The sequence below is a fragment of the Leptinotarsa decemlineata genome, unplaced genomic scaffold (assembly GCF_025532065.1).
Source record: "Leptinotarsa decemlineata unplaced genomic scaffold, Ldec_3_MD MMD2_tig00000199_RagTag_RagTag, whole genome shotgun sequence".
Lineage (NCBI taxonomy): Eukaryota > Metazoa > Arthropoda > Insecta > Coleoptera > Chrysomelidae > Leptinotarsa > Leptinotarsa decemlineata.
In genome coordinates this window covers 16,112,617-16,129,631 of record NW_027412544.1, presented here as the reverse complement: position 1 = coordinate 16,129,631, position 17,015 = coordinate 16,112,617, and the positions used below count along the sequence as shown (strand labels likewise).

General features: G+C 32.1%; 1 protein-coding gene across 1 annotated transcript in view; it reads right to left on the bottom strand.

The window, feature by feature from the left end:
* LOC111506368 (ornithine aminotransferase, mitochondrial-like) overlaps window positions 1-6,528 on the bottom strand; it is a 62,148-nt gene extending 55,620 nt beyond the window's left edge. The window contains exon 1 of the mRNA XM_074173061.1: window positions 6,377-6,528. The gene's annotated coding sequence lies outside the window, so the exon portion shown is untranslated. The remainder of the gene's footprint in view (window positions 1-6,376) is intronic.
* Window positions 6,529-17,015: the final 10,487 nt, after the last annotated feature.

The following is a 17,015-nucleotide window of genomic DNA, read 5'->3' as shown; positions in this document are numbered from 1 at the left end:
TACAATAATTTCAAAAATCTCGGAATTTGTGCCATATTCTTTCGGTCTAAAACAACCTTTCAGCGAATGAAATATTTATTGGAAATCAAGTAGTCTGGCAAATGACAGAACAAAATATTTGGCTGCAAATGAATATTGAAATTTTTAGTCAATCGTGAAGTTGAACTGTCGGTATAATTTCATCAGAATGTTGTTATCAAAAAGTGATTTGATTGATATGATTTTCATATTATGTGAATCAGACAGGAATTGTTTATTGGCAAGTAGAATTTATTCTCAACGGTATCCAGATAGAAGGCATCCAGATGAAAGATCTTTCCGAAAGGTCTTGGGACGATTCGTTGAAACTGGATCTATTAATTATTCCAAACATGAGCGCATCAAGCCAGCTACTAATGAAGATAATGAATTGCAAGTTCTTCTTGCTGTTGAAGAAGATCCTAGTAGGAGTCAACGACAAATTGGGGAAATAGTGGATATAAGTGAGAGATCAGTGCAACGAGTATTGAAGAAACATCGCTTGCATCCATACCACGTTCAGTTACATCAAGAACTACTGTATGCTGATTTCGAGAAAAGAGTGAGATTTTGCAATTGGGCCATGAACAAAATTCGTCGAAACGAATATTTTTTCAATAATATTTTATGGTCGGATGAATCGACATTCCATAAAAATGGATTTGTAAATCGACATAATTACCATTATTATGCGACAGAAAATCCTCACTTATTGAGACAGGTGGATTATCAACATAGGTGGTCGATAAATGTCTGGGGAGGCATCATTGGAGAATATGTAATTGGTCCATACTTTTTTGAGGGACATATGAATGGTGCAATGTATCTCAATTTCTTACGAAATGATTTACCAGGTTTGTTAGATGATATTCCTCTTGACCTCCGCAATAGAATGTGGGTACAACATGATGGTGCACCTGCTCACTATTCGGCAGAAGTGAGAGATCATCTAAATGAAGTATTTCCCAATAAATGGATAGGACGGAATGGGCCTGTACGGTGGCCCGCTAGATCACCAGATTTGACGAAACTAGATTTTTTCTTATGGGGATACATAAAAAATATGGTTTACGTTGAGCCACCAACTTCTCCCGAAAATATGCGACTTAGAATAACGAATGCTTTTCGCAGCATTACACCAGCTGTCTTGCGCAGGGTAGAACAGTCTTTCAAACATAGACTTCAGCTCTGCATTCAAGAAAATGGAAGACATGTTGAACATATTTTATAAAAGTTTCATTATCAACCTTAATTAAACTCTCCCTTTTGTAGTTTTGTAATTTGCCAGTTGACAAATTTGAATATCTAGAACTCAAGCTTTGAATGAATATAATAACATGAAAAAAATAGTTATTTATAATGTTTCTTTCTTTTAACTTGTTTGGTTTGATATTGCACGATTTATGAGTGAAATTCTGCATCCAATGAAAAAATAATTTTCCATTTAGCAAAAAGTGATAGGTACATACATTTATTTCATTAAAAAATATTTGTTTGGACACCTTCTAATGTACAAAATTGAAACAAGATATCTTTCGTATATTTTTATCAGTCGTCAAATGGATTTCGCTTTGAAAAAATGACCATTTTTCTAAAGAAATGCTCATTTAAGAAAAACTATTGAACTTAGCCATAGGGAATACTTAATGAAATTTGTAGAGGTTTCGTTGGCGCTTCTTATGGATCAATAATATACAGGGTGTTCCATTTAATATAAGGAAGATTTTGCAAATTTTCATTTACAATATTTGGCAAGCGGTTTTTCATACCCTGTATATCACAGGTCGATTTCAGATATATCGTTTGAGAGAGTTACCAATGTAGAATATTCGACCAAAAAAAAATTTCAACTGGACTTGGCACCACTTTATAATTTCAAATATTCTGAGTGACGAATATTGGAAAAAAAAAACCTGTCATGCTAGATATCTCGAAAACCGTCAATATTTTCGAAGTGCAGATACACATAAAGTTTATTTTATTTTCTATGAAGAAACCGAAAAAGCGATAAAAAATATAGGTTGCCATTTAAAAAGACACAGTTGGGATCCGCCCAGAAAAAATCGAACACCCTGTGTGACCGCCAATATTTTTATTTTGTCGAGCTCGAGCAATAAGGTAATATTATAGAAAATTAGATTCCTATCTGCTTCCTATATAGAGATATGGAACACCGCGCCACTGTTGCAGGACCCTGTATATATATATATATATATATATATATATATATATATATATATATATATATATATATATAAATACTTGATGAAAATCTATAACTTATTCAAAAAACACTTCATTGTGAGACTTTCACTAAAGAGTTTCACAAAAAAGCGTTTCTGTAAAACTGTTCAGTGAAAATCTCACAATAAAGTGTTCATGTTCAATTGGCGTGAAGTTATCCACAGATTTCTGGCCACACATGCCGACGTAGAGGAAAATAAAAATCTGTGGTTGGGATACAAAATTATTAGCACCCGTACTAATATCTGTGGCTGGAAATACCTATTCACTATAGGTTGAACGTGAAATTATTGAGACTATTTGGTGTTTAACATTTTTATAGAGTCTTGAGTAGATTGAGGCGTTGATAATCCTTTTCTCATCAACAATACAGATTAAGGGAAAAATAAAATTGAAAATATTAGACTTACTTTCCAATACCCCATATAGAAATGATATCCGATGATGTGCGTCCATCAAAATTACACAACTTCCATAGTTTCTTGAGAAGATTAACTTGGTGATAACAGTTTTCTTGTTATCTAAACAGATTTCGAAAAAGAAATTGTTGAAACAATCAGACTCATTTTTTGAGATTCCTTATATTCATGAAAATCACACAACTCTTATAGAATTTTGAATAGATCAACACAGTGAAAACCGTTTTTTTGTTACCCATACGGAATTCGAGAATAAAATTGTTGAAACGATCAAACTAACTTTTTCAACCCCTTGTAGAATTGAAACCAGATGATGTGCGTGCATAAAAATCGCGTAAGTCTTATGGAATCTTGGGTAGATTGACGTAGTGATAACAATTTTCTTGTTACCCGAAGAGATTTCGAAAACAAAAATGTTGAAACAATCAGACTCATTTTATGAGATTCCTTGTAGAATTGGAACCAGAAGATGTGCGTTCATGATAACTACATAACTGTTATAGAATCTTGGGTAGATCGATATAGTGAAAACCGTTTTCTTGTCACCCATACAGATTTCCAGGAAAAAATATTGAAACAATCAGACTCACTTTTTAAAACACCTTGTAGAATTGGAACTAGAAGATGAGCGTTCATGAAAATTACACAACTGTTATAGAATCTTAGGTATATCTATATAGTGAAAACTGTTTTCATGTCACTCATACAGTTTTCGAGAAAAAAATTGTTGCAACAATCAGACTCATCTTTTGAGATTCCTTGTAGAATTGGAACCAGAAGATGTGCGTTCATGAAAACTACATAACTGTTATAGAATCTTAGTTAGATTGATATAGTGTAAACCGTTTTCTTGTCACCCATACAGATTTCCAGGAAAAAATATTGAAACAATCAGACTCACTTTTTAAAACACCTAGTAGAATTGGAACTAGAAGATGTGCGTTCATGAAAATTACATAACTGTTATGAAATCTTGGGTAGATCGATATAGTGAAAACCGTTTCCTTGTCACCCATACAGATTTCCACGAAAAAATATTGAAACAATCAGACTCACTTTTTAAAACACCTTGTAGAATTGGAACTAGAAGATGTGCGTTCATGAAAATTACACAACTGTTATAGAATCTTAGTTAGATTGATATAGTGTAAACCGTTTTCTTGTCACCCATACAGATTTCCAGGAAAAAATATTGAAACAATCAGACTCACTTTTTAAAACACCTTGTAGAATTGGAACTAGAAGATGTGCGTTCATGAAAATCGCACAACTGTTATAGAATCTCAGTTAGATTGATATAGTGTAAACCGTTTTCTTGTCACCCATACAGATTTCCAGGAAAAAATATTGAAACAATCAGACTCACTTTTTAAAACACCTTGTAGAATTGGAACTAGAAGATGTGCGTTCATAAAAATTACACAACTGTTATAGAATCTTAGTAAGATCGATATATTGTAAACCATTTTCTTGTCACCCATACAGATTTTCAGGAAAAAATATTGAAACAATCAGACTCACTTTTTAAAACACCTTGTAGAATTGGAACTAGAAGATGTGCGTTCATGAAAATTACAAAACTGTTATAGAATCTTAGGTAGATCTATATAGTGAAAACTGTTTTCATGTCACCCATACAGTTTTCGAGAAAAAAATTGTTGCAACAATCAGACTCATTTTTTGAGATTCCTTGTAGAATTGGAACCAGAAGATGTGCGTGCATGAAAATTACATAACTGTTATAGAATCTTGGGTAGATCGATATAGTGAAAACTGTTTTCTTGTCACCCATACAGATTTCGAGAAAAAAATTGTTGCAACAATCAGACTCATTTTTTGAGATTCCTTGTAGAATTGGAACCAGAAGATGTGCGTTCATGAAAATTACATAACTGTTATAGAATCTTGGGTAGATCGATATAGTGAAAACTGTTTTCTTGTCACCCATACAGATTTCGAGAAAAAAATTGTTGCAACAACCAGACTCATTTTTTGAGATTCCTTGTAGAATTAGAACCAGAAGATGTGCGTTCATGAAAATTACACAACTGTTATAGAATCTTGGGTAGATCGATACAGTGGAAACCGTTTTCTTGTCTTCTGATTTCAATTCTACAAGGAATCTCAAAAAAATGAGTTTGATTGTTGCATAATTTTTTTTATCGAAATCTTCATGGGTGACAAGAAAACATTTTTCACTATATCGATCTACCCAAGATTCTACAACAGTTATGTAGTTTTCATGAACGTACATCTTCTGGTTCCAATTCTACAAGGAATCTCAAAAAATGAGTCTGTTTGTTGCAACACTTTTTTATCGAAATCTGTATGGGTGACAAGAAAACAGTTTTCACTATATCGATCTACCTGAGATTCTATAACAGATGTGTAATTTTCATGAACGCACATCTTCTAGTTCCAATTCTACAAGGTGTTTTAAAAAGTGAGTCTGATTGTTTCAATATTTTTTCCTGAAAATCTGTATGGGTGACAAGAAAATGGTTTACAATATATCGATCTTACTAAGATTCTATAACAGTTGTGTAATTTTTATGAACGCACATCTTCTAGTTCCAATTCTACAAGGTGTTTTAAAAAGTGAGTCTGATTGTTTCAATATTTTTTCCTGGAAATCTGTATGGGTGACAAGAAAACGGTTTACACTATATCGATCTTACTAAGATTCTATAACAGTTGTGTAATTTTCATGAACGTACATCTTCTAGTTCCAATTCTACAAGGTGTTTTAAAAAGTGAGTCTGATTGTTTCAATATTTTTTCCTGGAAATCTGTATGGGTGACAAGAAAACGGTTTTCATTACATCGATCTACCCAAGATTCTATAACAGTTATGTAGTTTTCATGAACGCACATCTTCTGGTTCCAATTCTACAAGGAATCTCATAAAATGAGTCTGATTGTTTCAACATTTTTGTTTTCGAAATCTCTTCGGGTGACAAGAAAATTGTTATCACTACGTCAATCTACCCAAGATTCCATAAGACTTATGCGATTTTTATGCACGCACATCATCTGGTTTCAATTCTACAAGGGGTTGAAAAAGTTAGTTTGATCGTTTCAACAATTTTATTCTCGAATTCCGTATGGGTAACAAAAAACGGTTTTCACTGTGTTGATCTATTCAAAATTCTATAAGAGTTGTGTGATTTTCATGAATACAAGGAATCTCAAAAAATGAGTCTGATTGTTTCAACAATTTCTTTTTCGAAATCTGTTTAGATAACAAGAAAACTGTTATCACCAAGTTAATCTTCCCAAGAAACTATGGAAGTTGTGTAATTTTGATGGATGCACATCATCGGATATCATTTCTATATGGGGTATTGGAAAGTAAGTCTAATATTTTCAATTTTATTTTTCCCTTAATCTGTATTGTTGATGAGAAAAGGATTATCAACGCCTCAATCTACTCAAGACTCTATAAAAATGTTAAACACCAAATAGTCTCAATAATTTCACGTTCAACCTATAGTGAATAGGTATTTCCAGCCACAGATATTAGTACGGGTGCTAATAATTTTGTATCCCAACCACAGATTTTTATTTTCCTCTACGTCGGCATGTGTGGCCAGAAATCTGTGGATAACTTCACGCCAATTCATGTTCATAATCAAATATTTCAATCTGGTACATTGAATAATCTACTTGCTCAGGTAATAATCAAAAACACTTACGTTAACTTTATCGATGAGTTCAACAACCACTGAGAATCTATAGAATATTGTAAATACTCGTAATATAAGTGATTATATATTTATACGATTACAATATCTTATCTCTTGTTTATTAGGCGATTTCGTATCTCCTACATCTTCCTCTACGGACACTGCAATTGAAAATATGTTTGTTTGGATAGATAAAATATTGACGTGATTACTTTATAACTATATACTCACAAAAACTGAATTGTTTTCTCAAAAAATCATCTGATAATATTTACTTAGCGTTGAAAGGTAATTACTGTATTGTTAATTGAAAAAATATCTGTTATTAAACTACCTGTTATCAAACTTCTTTCAGAACAAGATTGGTACATACTCGTATGTTCGTTTTTTGTGCTCTGATTTCAACTAGGTCTTGCAGTAAGCTGATAAATCGAATGCCATCGTTATACTTGAACGAGAAACATATATCTATAAAATTGAATCGGTCATTCATAATGAAAATCTTACTGTCATCAAGAAAGACCCAACAAGAAATAGTCAAAAAGAAAACTGAAAAATTTCCTTTCAAATACCAAACTTATTTTCACTGAATTAGAGATACAAAGAATCACCAACATGAAACCCTCCTGCCTATATGGCATAATAAAAACACATAAAAAAGGTAACCCCCATAAGACCGGTAGTTTCGCATATAAACACTGCGGTAAGAGAACTAGGAATACGTCTTAACAAGTTGTTGCCCGCGTCTTCGCCCGCGTAGAATTTGGTTTGTTACATATTAAGTTTCGTGACAGACCATTTTAAACAAATAGTTACGATATTTTTTTACTAACCCAAAACTTCAGCTTTCCAACTTCATAACTGACGGAATTCAAAACAATATTATTTGAACATCTATTTGCCCGCCTTGGTGGGAACTGCACTAAGTAATGAATAGCTTCGAGAATCGAATTATGTTACCTATACATAATTATGTTACCAAAACCAACACAACCGTCAATGACGTCTGCCCCCACGCATCTGCATGGCTTCTCGGCGATGGCGCTCCATTGCCCCTCGACTACCGCATCGTCCACCGTCGTCTTACAGTAGACGCGATGCGTAATGGCTTACTGCGTTGCGTCAAGAAATCTTATCGTGATAAATTTTAAAGGATTCGTCCAAATTACTTAGTGAAAAAGACAAAGTTTATCTATATTCAATACTTAAAACGACAATTGTAATAATTTTTATAAGAATTTAAAAAATATTCGAAAATGTGCATTGTAGAAAAAGTATCCAATTCAATTATATTTATGGCTCAATATTTTGCATATAGTGGCTACCACGTAAGAGGTAGATTAATGATATCCTAGACTTTCATTTAGAAATATTCAAGATAAACAATCTTACGGTACATTATTTGCATGTAACTCCAACGGTCTAGGCAGCGCACGTTAAGATATCTCTCAAGGAACAAGAATTTTTCCGACTTACTAATACTTATGGTTGAATTATTACCAAAATTACACAATACCTTCGTAAATTTAGCCTATACGTTATTCTATATTAATGAACAGCTTGGAGACCACATAGTGACTTCCGAGCATTCTCGTTACCTTTATCTGCTAAAAAACTAGATAGTTAAATTAAAATAATAATACAGATAGGACATAATAATGGTTTCATCGCACACAATCCACAAGTTAGTCACAAAACAAAGCCTAAAATTTATGTACATATTAATATACCTCCAGATCAAACAATCAGAAATCAAGAAATTTGTAACTTCAACATATTATGGTAAAAGAACAAAGACAAACTGAGTAGAGAAAAGTATCTTCTGTATAATTAAGTGTTCATGTAAAAGTATTTGTTTCGAAAAATGTTTTTTCTTTCGTGTAATTTAATCTTTATATGAAAGTAGCTGTTTCAGGAGGGCTTTCTTCCAGTTGCTTCTTTATATGATCTACACCTCCATGTATAGAGTTACTTATTTTCAAATTGAAAACTTCCTTCCTTTCTTTGGAAGATTCCCATATTTTTTTTATATCAAGATGGAGTAGTAGGAAGCCAAAAAACTTTCTTTCCCAAAAATATAACCCCTAAAAATATAACCCCTTCAATTCAAATATATATATATATATATATATATATATATATATATATATATATATATATATATATATATATATGAAATCTAGAAAGGTTATTGCAGTCAAGCTGCTGGAAAATAATTCCATGAAAATCAAAAATTAATAGATAAGTACTCTTTGATCATTCCCTTATTGATTCCAATCAATGGCTCTTAAATTGAAATCAATATGGGAATGATCAAAGAGTACTTCTTATCTATTAATTATATATATATATATATATATATATATAAACCCGACACCCTGAGGGTAAAAGGGTTCAAGATTATATATATATATATATATATATATATATATATATATATGTTAACTCGAAGATTCTCACGGATAAAGTATGATGAGCTGTTATCTCGGGTTTCGCTCCGTGTTCTGTGTATTTTCTCCCCATAAGGATTATTTTCACAACGTTTCGGGAAAGTCTCATTTGCCATCTTCTGGTGATGTCTGTTTTTTTCAACTAGACTATATATATATATATATATATATATATATATATATATATATTATAGATATATATATATATATATATATATATATATATATATATATATATATATATATATATGGGAAAAAAAGGTAAACTAGAAACGACACTTTGAATATCAAACAAAGCAGTACTTATACATTGTTGCCAGTTGTGAGAATGAGTAAAATGAGGAGCAATACTGTGTCGAATTTTGATGATGGCCAACTCGATACACTAGTCGAGAAGCTAGTTCCGAAAATCAATACCAAAATGGACAGTCAGATGGAGAAAATAACCGAACTGTTCAAGCAAATGGAAGCCAGAATGGAGAACAAAATTTGTGATCTAGTTAGAAAAACTGTGGAAGAATCTACTAGGGAGAATAAGCAGCATATCAAATTAATCACAAACAAACTTGATTATATAGAGCAAAAATCAAGAATGAACTCTTTACGACTGGTGGGAATGAGTGAGATGCCTAACGAAAATCTGCCAGAGAGAGTTCTTAAAGTCATTAATGAAGACTTAAAAGTGGCGTGCAATGTCTTGGAAATTGATAATGTATTTCGTTTAGGCAAATCACCAGACGTAAACACGAAACCAAGAACAGTTGTCATTGAATTCGTTACTAATCTAAAAAGAAATGAAGTATACAAAGCAAAGTCGTCATTGAAGGGAAGAAGAATATTTATCAACGAAGACCTTACAAGTCAGCGATATAAACTCAAAAAGAAAGCTAATGAAAAATATGGAAACGTCTGGACTGTAAATGGACGAATTTTTGCAAAATATGGCAATGGTGTAAAAATTATTGATGAGGACTCAGACCTTTCGTAGAAACAAAAAAGTTTGTAAACAAAAAAAAAGTATGGGTACGAATTTGTTTTGTGTATCCTGTAAAGGCTTTCGCACACTACAGATTTCTGTCAATGTAATTTTCTGTTGATCATTATCAGACATAATATATAATCCATAATTCATTTTTTTATTCAGAATTACTGAATTTTTTTTTATGAGAGCTCATAGCGTACCTAGTTTTTCAGCAAGTGGCCTATACCATGAACGTATACTACCAGAACTGTAGGGGACTTAATACAAAATTACTTGATTTTCATAGTAGATCACTTGACGATGAGTTTGATGTCATCCTAGCAGTAGAGACGTGGTTGCAAGATGAAATAAGTGATGGGGAGGTTGTTGACGCGGAACTATATAACATACTCAGAGCCGATAGAGATTTGATACTAACTAATAAGAGTAAGGGAGGAGGAGTATTAATAGCAATTAAGAAAAATTACAAAATATTACGTTATGTCAAATATTGCAGATTTTTTGAGGCATTGGTAGTTGACTTCAAGGTGAGTAATCAAAAATATACTATGGTCCTTATTTATATACCACCAAGCAGCTCAAATGATACATATAAGTCAATGTACGAATTCCTGCAACAACATATAACCAATATTAATAACACATTTATAGTAGGTGATTTCAATATTCAGGGTATTACCAACACATTTATTGACAACGATAATTTCAACGAGCAATTCAACTTATTACGAGATTTCATTGATTTCAATTCATTTAAGTTATTTAACGATATAAAAAATGATCAAGAAAGAATATTGGACCTGATAATGGGGTCGGAATATAATACAATTGTAGTAAGTAGAGACTTTCTTCCTTTTGTAAAAGAAGATTACTATCATCCAACTCTTAATTTCACAATCAATACAAAAAATATTAAAAAACATACATATAAAGTACAGGAGTCCTGGTATAATTTCAAAAAGCCGACTTTCAACAGCTAAGTATAGAGGTGAGAGATGCCGACTGGAGCCTCGTTTTTGATGAAACAGATGTAAATAGGGCTCTGGATAAATTTTATACAGTTTGGAACAACGTGATAGCAAATAATGTACCTAAATATATATTTTATAAAAATGCGAAAAAGTTTCCAGTTTGGTTTACAAATGAAGTTAAAAGCGTACTGAAAGAGAAGAATTACTATAGAAAAATTAAAATGAAATCTAATTGGAATAATGAGAAATATAAAGAATTACGTAGGAAGGTTAAAAATCTAATTAGGAAGGAGAAAAAGCAATACATAAAAAATTTGGAATCGAATGTTACTAAACACATAAATCAATTCTGGAATTATGTGAATAGTAAAAAAACAAATGAAACTTGCTTAGGCAGCTTTACTTATAAGGGCAAAATGGTGGCAGATGAGGGTACCGCAGAATCGTTTGCAAATTTTTTCTCATCTGTTTACTGTGAAGAAAAAGCATCATACAATGTAAACCTGAATGATTCTAATATGACAAATGACTCCTTTCAAATACATACAATAACTGAACTTGACTATAATGAAGCTGTCAAAAAACTTAAACCCAAAAAAGCTGCGGGAATTGATGGCATCCCTCCTTATATATTGAAGGGCTGTTATGAATGGTTAAGAGGTCCATTACTTCATATTTACAATTTAATAGCTGAGTCGAATATTTTTCCTGAATTTTGGAAAACATCTATTACCATACCTATATTCAAATCGGGGAATGAAATAGAAATTGAAAATTATAGAGGTGTCTCAATTATGTGTGCTCCGTCTAGGTTATTGGAGCAAATTATATATTCGAAACTGTATAAATTCGCAAATAAATACATAGCACCTGAACAACATGGCTTTATGACCCAGAAGTCAGTAAATACTAATTTATTTATTTTTAGCAACCATGCTTTTGAAACTTTACAAAATAAATCTCAATTGGACATAGTATTCACAGACTTCCGTAAAGCCTTTGATCAAGTAAATCATGATGTGCTTTTGCTAAAAATTAGTAAATTTGGGTTGTCGAGGAATTTTCTTGAACTGATTAAAAATTACTTGAGAAATAGATATTTCATTGTTAAACATAATGGGAACACTTCGGGAAAATTTTATGCTAATTCCGGTGTTCCTCAGGGATCAAATCTAGGACCTCTTCTATTCTTATTATTCATTAATGATTTACCCTCGGTCTTACATCATTCACATTGTCTGATGTTTGCAGATGATCTCAAAATTTTTAAACGTATTCAGACTGTTAGAGACTGCGTATCATTGCAAAAAGACATCAACAACATTGTGAATTGGAGTTATACTAATAAGTTATTTTTCAATATAAAAAAATGTTATACGTTAACAATATCCCGTTTGAAAGATGTGATCAAATTTGAATATCATATGGATGGAGAGGTCCTGGGTGAAAAAACCGAGGTGAAAGACTTAGGCATTACTTATAATAGTACTTTTTCCTTCACAAAGCATATAATGCTATTAGTAAAATCTGCAAATCGTATGTTGGGATATTTAATGAGACAAACGCGTGAATTTAATAATATAAATACAATTAAATTACTCTACTATACTATAGTTAGACCAAAACTGGAGTTTGCTTCAATAATTTGGACAGGAGAATACAAAACTACTTTAAAAGAAATTGAAAAGGTTCAAAACAAATTTCTTCGATATCTCTATTTTAAAAAATATCATAAATGGCCCGATTACAATTTAATACGAACATCACGGCTAAGGAGCGAATTCAAAATATTATCATTAGAACAAAGACGCAATTTGTCAGCCCTGATATTCATATATAAAATAATTAATAATCGAATTGATTCCCCCGAAATCCTACACTTGATTCCGTTTCATGTCCCTTCACGCCGTACTCGACATACAATTATGTTCAATATTTCTGTGTCAATATCTAGCACTAGATCACCTCTCGCAACCATGTTGATATTAGCTAATGAATTCAATGAAATAACGGATATTGATTGGTCTTTACCATATTCTAATTTCCGTAACACAATACTGAATAATATACTGAATATATCTTCGTGAAAATTAAATCTACCTAAATCTGTACCCCAACAGTTCTTATAGTAAGTACGTAATAAAAATATATTTCTTTTTTAAGTTGAATTTACATTGTATGTATTGTTAATAATAGGAATCCATGTAATAAAACTTAACAAGTTTGTATGGATCAAATAAATAAATAAATAAATATATATATATATATATATATATATATATATATATATATATATATATATATACATATACAGTGTCACCGATAAAGTCCGCATCAAATGGGAAACTTTTTTATTTATCGTTTTATGTGAAATTTGATTTTGGCAGTAGATTTTGCTTAAGAAATGATGTCAAATGGCGTCTACAAAATAGGTCACGTGATTTCCTTAACCTGTCAAAATTGACATTTAAAAAAAGAAACATCGAAAAATGACATTATTCTTCAAAATATCCAAAAATATCAAAGGATAAAAACATTTTCTTTTGTAATTTTATACCCACACACCAAGTTTCGAACCCATAATAAGTATTTTATATTTTCACTATTATTCCGCATTCCTGCTTTTTCTACTTATCAAAATTTAAGCACACCTGTACTAAATCATTATTTCTTTTTTTGTAATATAATAATATTTTAAGAGCCTCTTTGATGTTAAAAACAAATTTTGAAAAATAAAAGTTGTCAAACTTGATGCAAAGTTCATCTAGTTTCAACGGGGCTTTCCAAACTATACAGTACTTGAGTTTTTTAATGAGCAAATGGCCTCACAATATGAATTAGAACAAAACGGAACATTAGGAAACAATATCTTAGAGTGTTTATTGTTTTTTCAACAAAAAATACAGTGGAATTTAATCTTAATTGAAAGGAACTGAAAATAAACATGTACCTATACCTAATAGCAAAAAAACACGAAAAAAAGACTCACGACATTAAATACACTACATTTCTGTATGTCTTCCATCGCGTTCTATGCAGATAATTGTCCTTCTTGATACATCTTTTATTGAGTTGCTGATACTCACAGGGTTTATGTTTAAAATAGAGTTTCTAATAACAGTTTCTAGGTGATTCACGTCACGAAAAGGTATTTGTTTATGAACGATTTGTTTTAAGTAACCCCACAAGAAAAAAAATCTAGTGGGGTTAAATCTGGCGACCTAGGCGGCCATATTTGCTCCATATTTCGCCCAATAACTTTGCCCCTAAACATTTCTAATAGTTTCTCTTTGACTTGTCTTGAACTATGAATAGGAGCCCCGTCACATTGATACCACAGACTGTGTCTTATTTCAACCGGCATATTGTCCACTATATCACTGATCTCAGTATTTAGAAATTGCAAATAATCCTGAGAAGTTAAATTGTGTCTAAAACAAAATGGTCCCATTACCTGATTATTTAAAACACCGCACCACACATTTGTTTTAAATGAATATTGGTCCCGACATTCTATCACAAAATGAGGATTTTCCTGAGCCCACCACCTACAATTCTGGGAACTGACTACACCGTTCGATGTGAAGGTAGCTTCGTCGGTCCATAGGATTTTGTAAGGAAATTTTCTGTTTGATTCTACTTCTCCTTGGTACCAGAAAAAGAAATCTAGTCGAACATCAAAATCTCTTTCCTTTAAGGTATTTATAAATTTGGGTTTGTAGGGTTTGAATTTATTTTTATGTAAAATTGCTCTTACGCTTTCTCTTTTAACGCCAGTTCTATCTACAAGATTGGTAATACTTGATTTTCCCTGTTCGATAACATCCAGGCAGACAGCCAACTGAACCTCATCATTATTGCGTGATGGATTATGACGTTTTTTAAAAGTATTTTCAACTGAACCAGTCAGTTTAAATTTTTTTAAAATCCTACTTACAGTGGATTGCTGTACATGTCTACCAGGATGTCTTGCGTTAAAAATATCAGCCACTTGTCGATGCAATGTGTTTTCACCACAAATTAGCACAATTTCAATTTTTTTTTTGTAAAGATAACATATTATTTTAATTTTCATACATTACATTGAACTAACGGGCATTAATTTATTCAGTGACAGTGACACATTATGTAGTTTCATATTTTTTCACAGCCTACCCAGTTTTTTTAAATTAGTGTTGTTAGCGGAGTAGGTAAATGTAAATACTATGAGTTTTTTTCTTTTATTGAATGGGCTTCAAGAATCTCGAAATTATGTTTCCTAATGTTCCGTTTATGTATATATATATGTTAACTCGAAGATTCTCACGGATAAAGTATGATGAGCTGTTTTCTCGGGTTTCGCTCCGTGTTCTGTGTATTTTCTCCCCATAAGGATTATTTTCACAACGTTTCGGCAAAGTCTCATTTGCCATCTTCTGGTGATGTCTGGTTTTTTCAACTAGAAAATAATCCTTATGGGGAGAAAATACACAGAACACGGAGCGAAACCCGAGAAAACAGCTCATCATATATATATATATATATATATATATATATATATATATATATATATATATATATATATATATATATATATATATATATATAATTTAAATTTCAATAGTAATGCTAATACAGGTTTATGTAATGAAACATTCACTTTGCAGTCAATAAACGAAACTGATTTCAATGAAGCACTGAGAAAATTAAAACCTGAAAAATCAGAAGGTACAGATGGTATACCCGCATATATTCGAAAAGGGTGCGGTGAATGGTTTAAATCCCCATTGATTCACATTTTCAATTTAATTATCAAATCTAATTCATTTCATTTACTTTTACACGTTCACAATATACTCAACCTATGTTTCAAATTCAGCTCTTCTCATTTGACTAGGGCTAGCATCGGTAGATTTTTTTCAATGGATAAGACTGGAAAAATAAAATTACAATAATACCACTACTTAGCCGTCATTTATCTTCTATTTGTCTCGTTTTTCCGAAATTGATGCTTTATAATTTTTGGCTCTTATTATTCGACGAAATTTTATTCTGATACACTTGATTTCGATAACTTCAATCTTTCTTTCTTTCTTCCATTATTTGGACAGCAAATCTTCACTTTTTCAAGTTTTTTCAAATCTAACGAAATTTCTGTACGTCTGGCAATGCCTATTGGACGAAGGCGGCTGGAAACGCAGAAAGGTGTCAGCAGCCCGAGTGGTTGAAACATATATCTGAATACCCCTCTCTCCCACGACTAGGGATGAACATCGTAAAAAAAAATCTATGTTTACCATCGATTTTACTACAGCTTGTCAAATCTAGGAAGGGACTTGACAAATCTTTTTTTTTCTCTTCTCTCTCACTCTCACTGTCATCTAACGAACGCATGTTTAGTGGGCGGGACCATAACTGAATTCAGAAAACTCTTCCTACATTTGAGCTGAAGAGTCTCGGGTCTAACACATAGATGTGGCTAGTCCTATTGCATTCACCGGTTTTTCAGTTAGTACTAATCTTCAAAAGAAAGCTGTTTGTGAGTTATTGAGTTCTGAGAGTTGTCGTTCGTATGGGGGCGACAGCAGATTAACGGAAAACAGATTTTTTTAAACAGACTACTTTTGTTATTTTCAAAACAATGGATCAAAAACAATTTCGTGTTTTAATTTGACACTGCTTCTTGATGAGAAAATACCGTTCAAGCGAAGCAATGGCTTGAAAAGTGTTTTAAGGGCTCCGCTCTAACGGAAACAACAATTTATTGTTGGTTTGCTGACTTCAAACGTGGTCGTAGAGACACCGATGATGCAGAATGGTGGGTGGGCGTCCAAATGAGGAAGTAACACCAGAAAACATTTTTTTAAATCCACAAAATCGTTTTGAATGATCGAAAAGTGAAATTGAGTGAGTTAACTTCACTCCGGAATCAAAACGGTCGTCATCTGAATGGAGAGCAACTGTTGAACCTCGTCCAATGCGTCCAAAAACACAACAATCGACTGGAAAGGTTATGGCCTCGGTATTTTGGAATGTGCGTGGTGTATATTCATCGACTATTATGAGAAGGGAAAAACTATCAACAGTGAATATTATATTGCGTTATTGGAGCGGGGGTTCAAGACTTTAGTCGTTCATGAATCACAACACAACACAAACAAAACAAAAAATACAAAATAAAAATAACATTAAACATGTGTGCTATATTACGTTTGTTCTAGCAAGAAATTTCGGATGGTTTGAAGCTGGTGTTATGGACTGGCCAA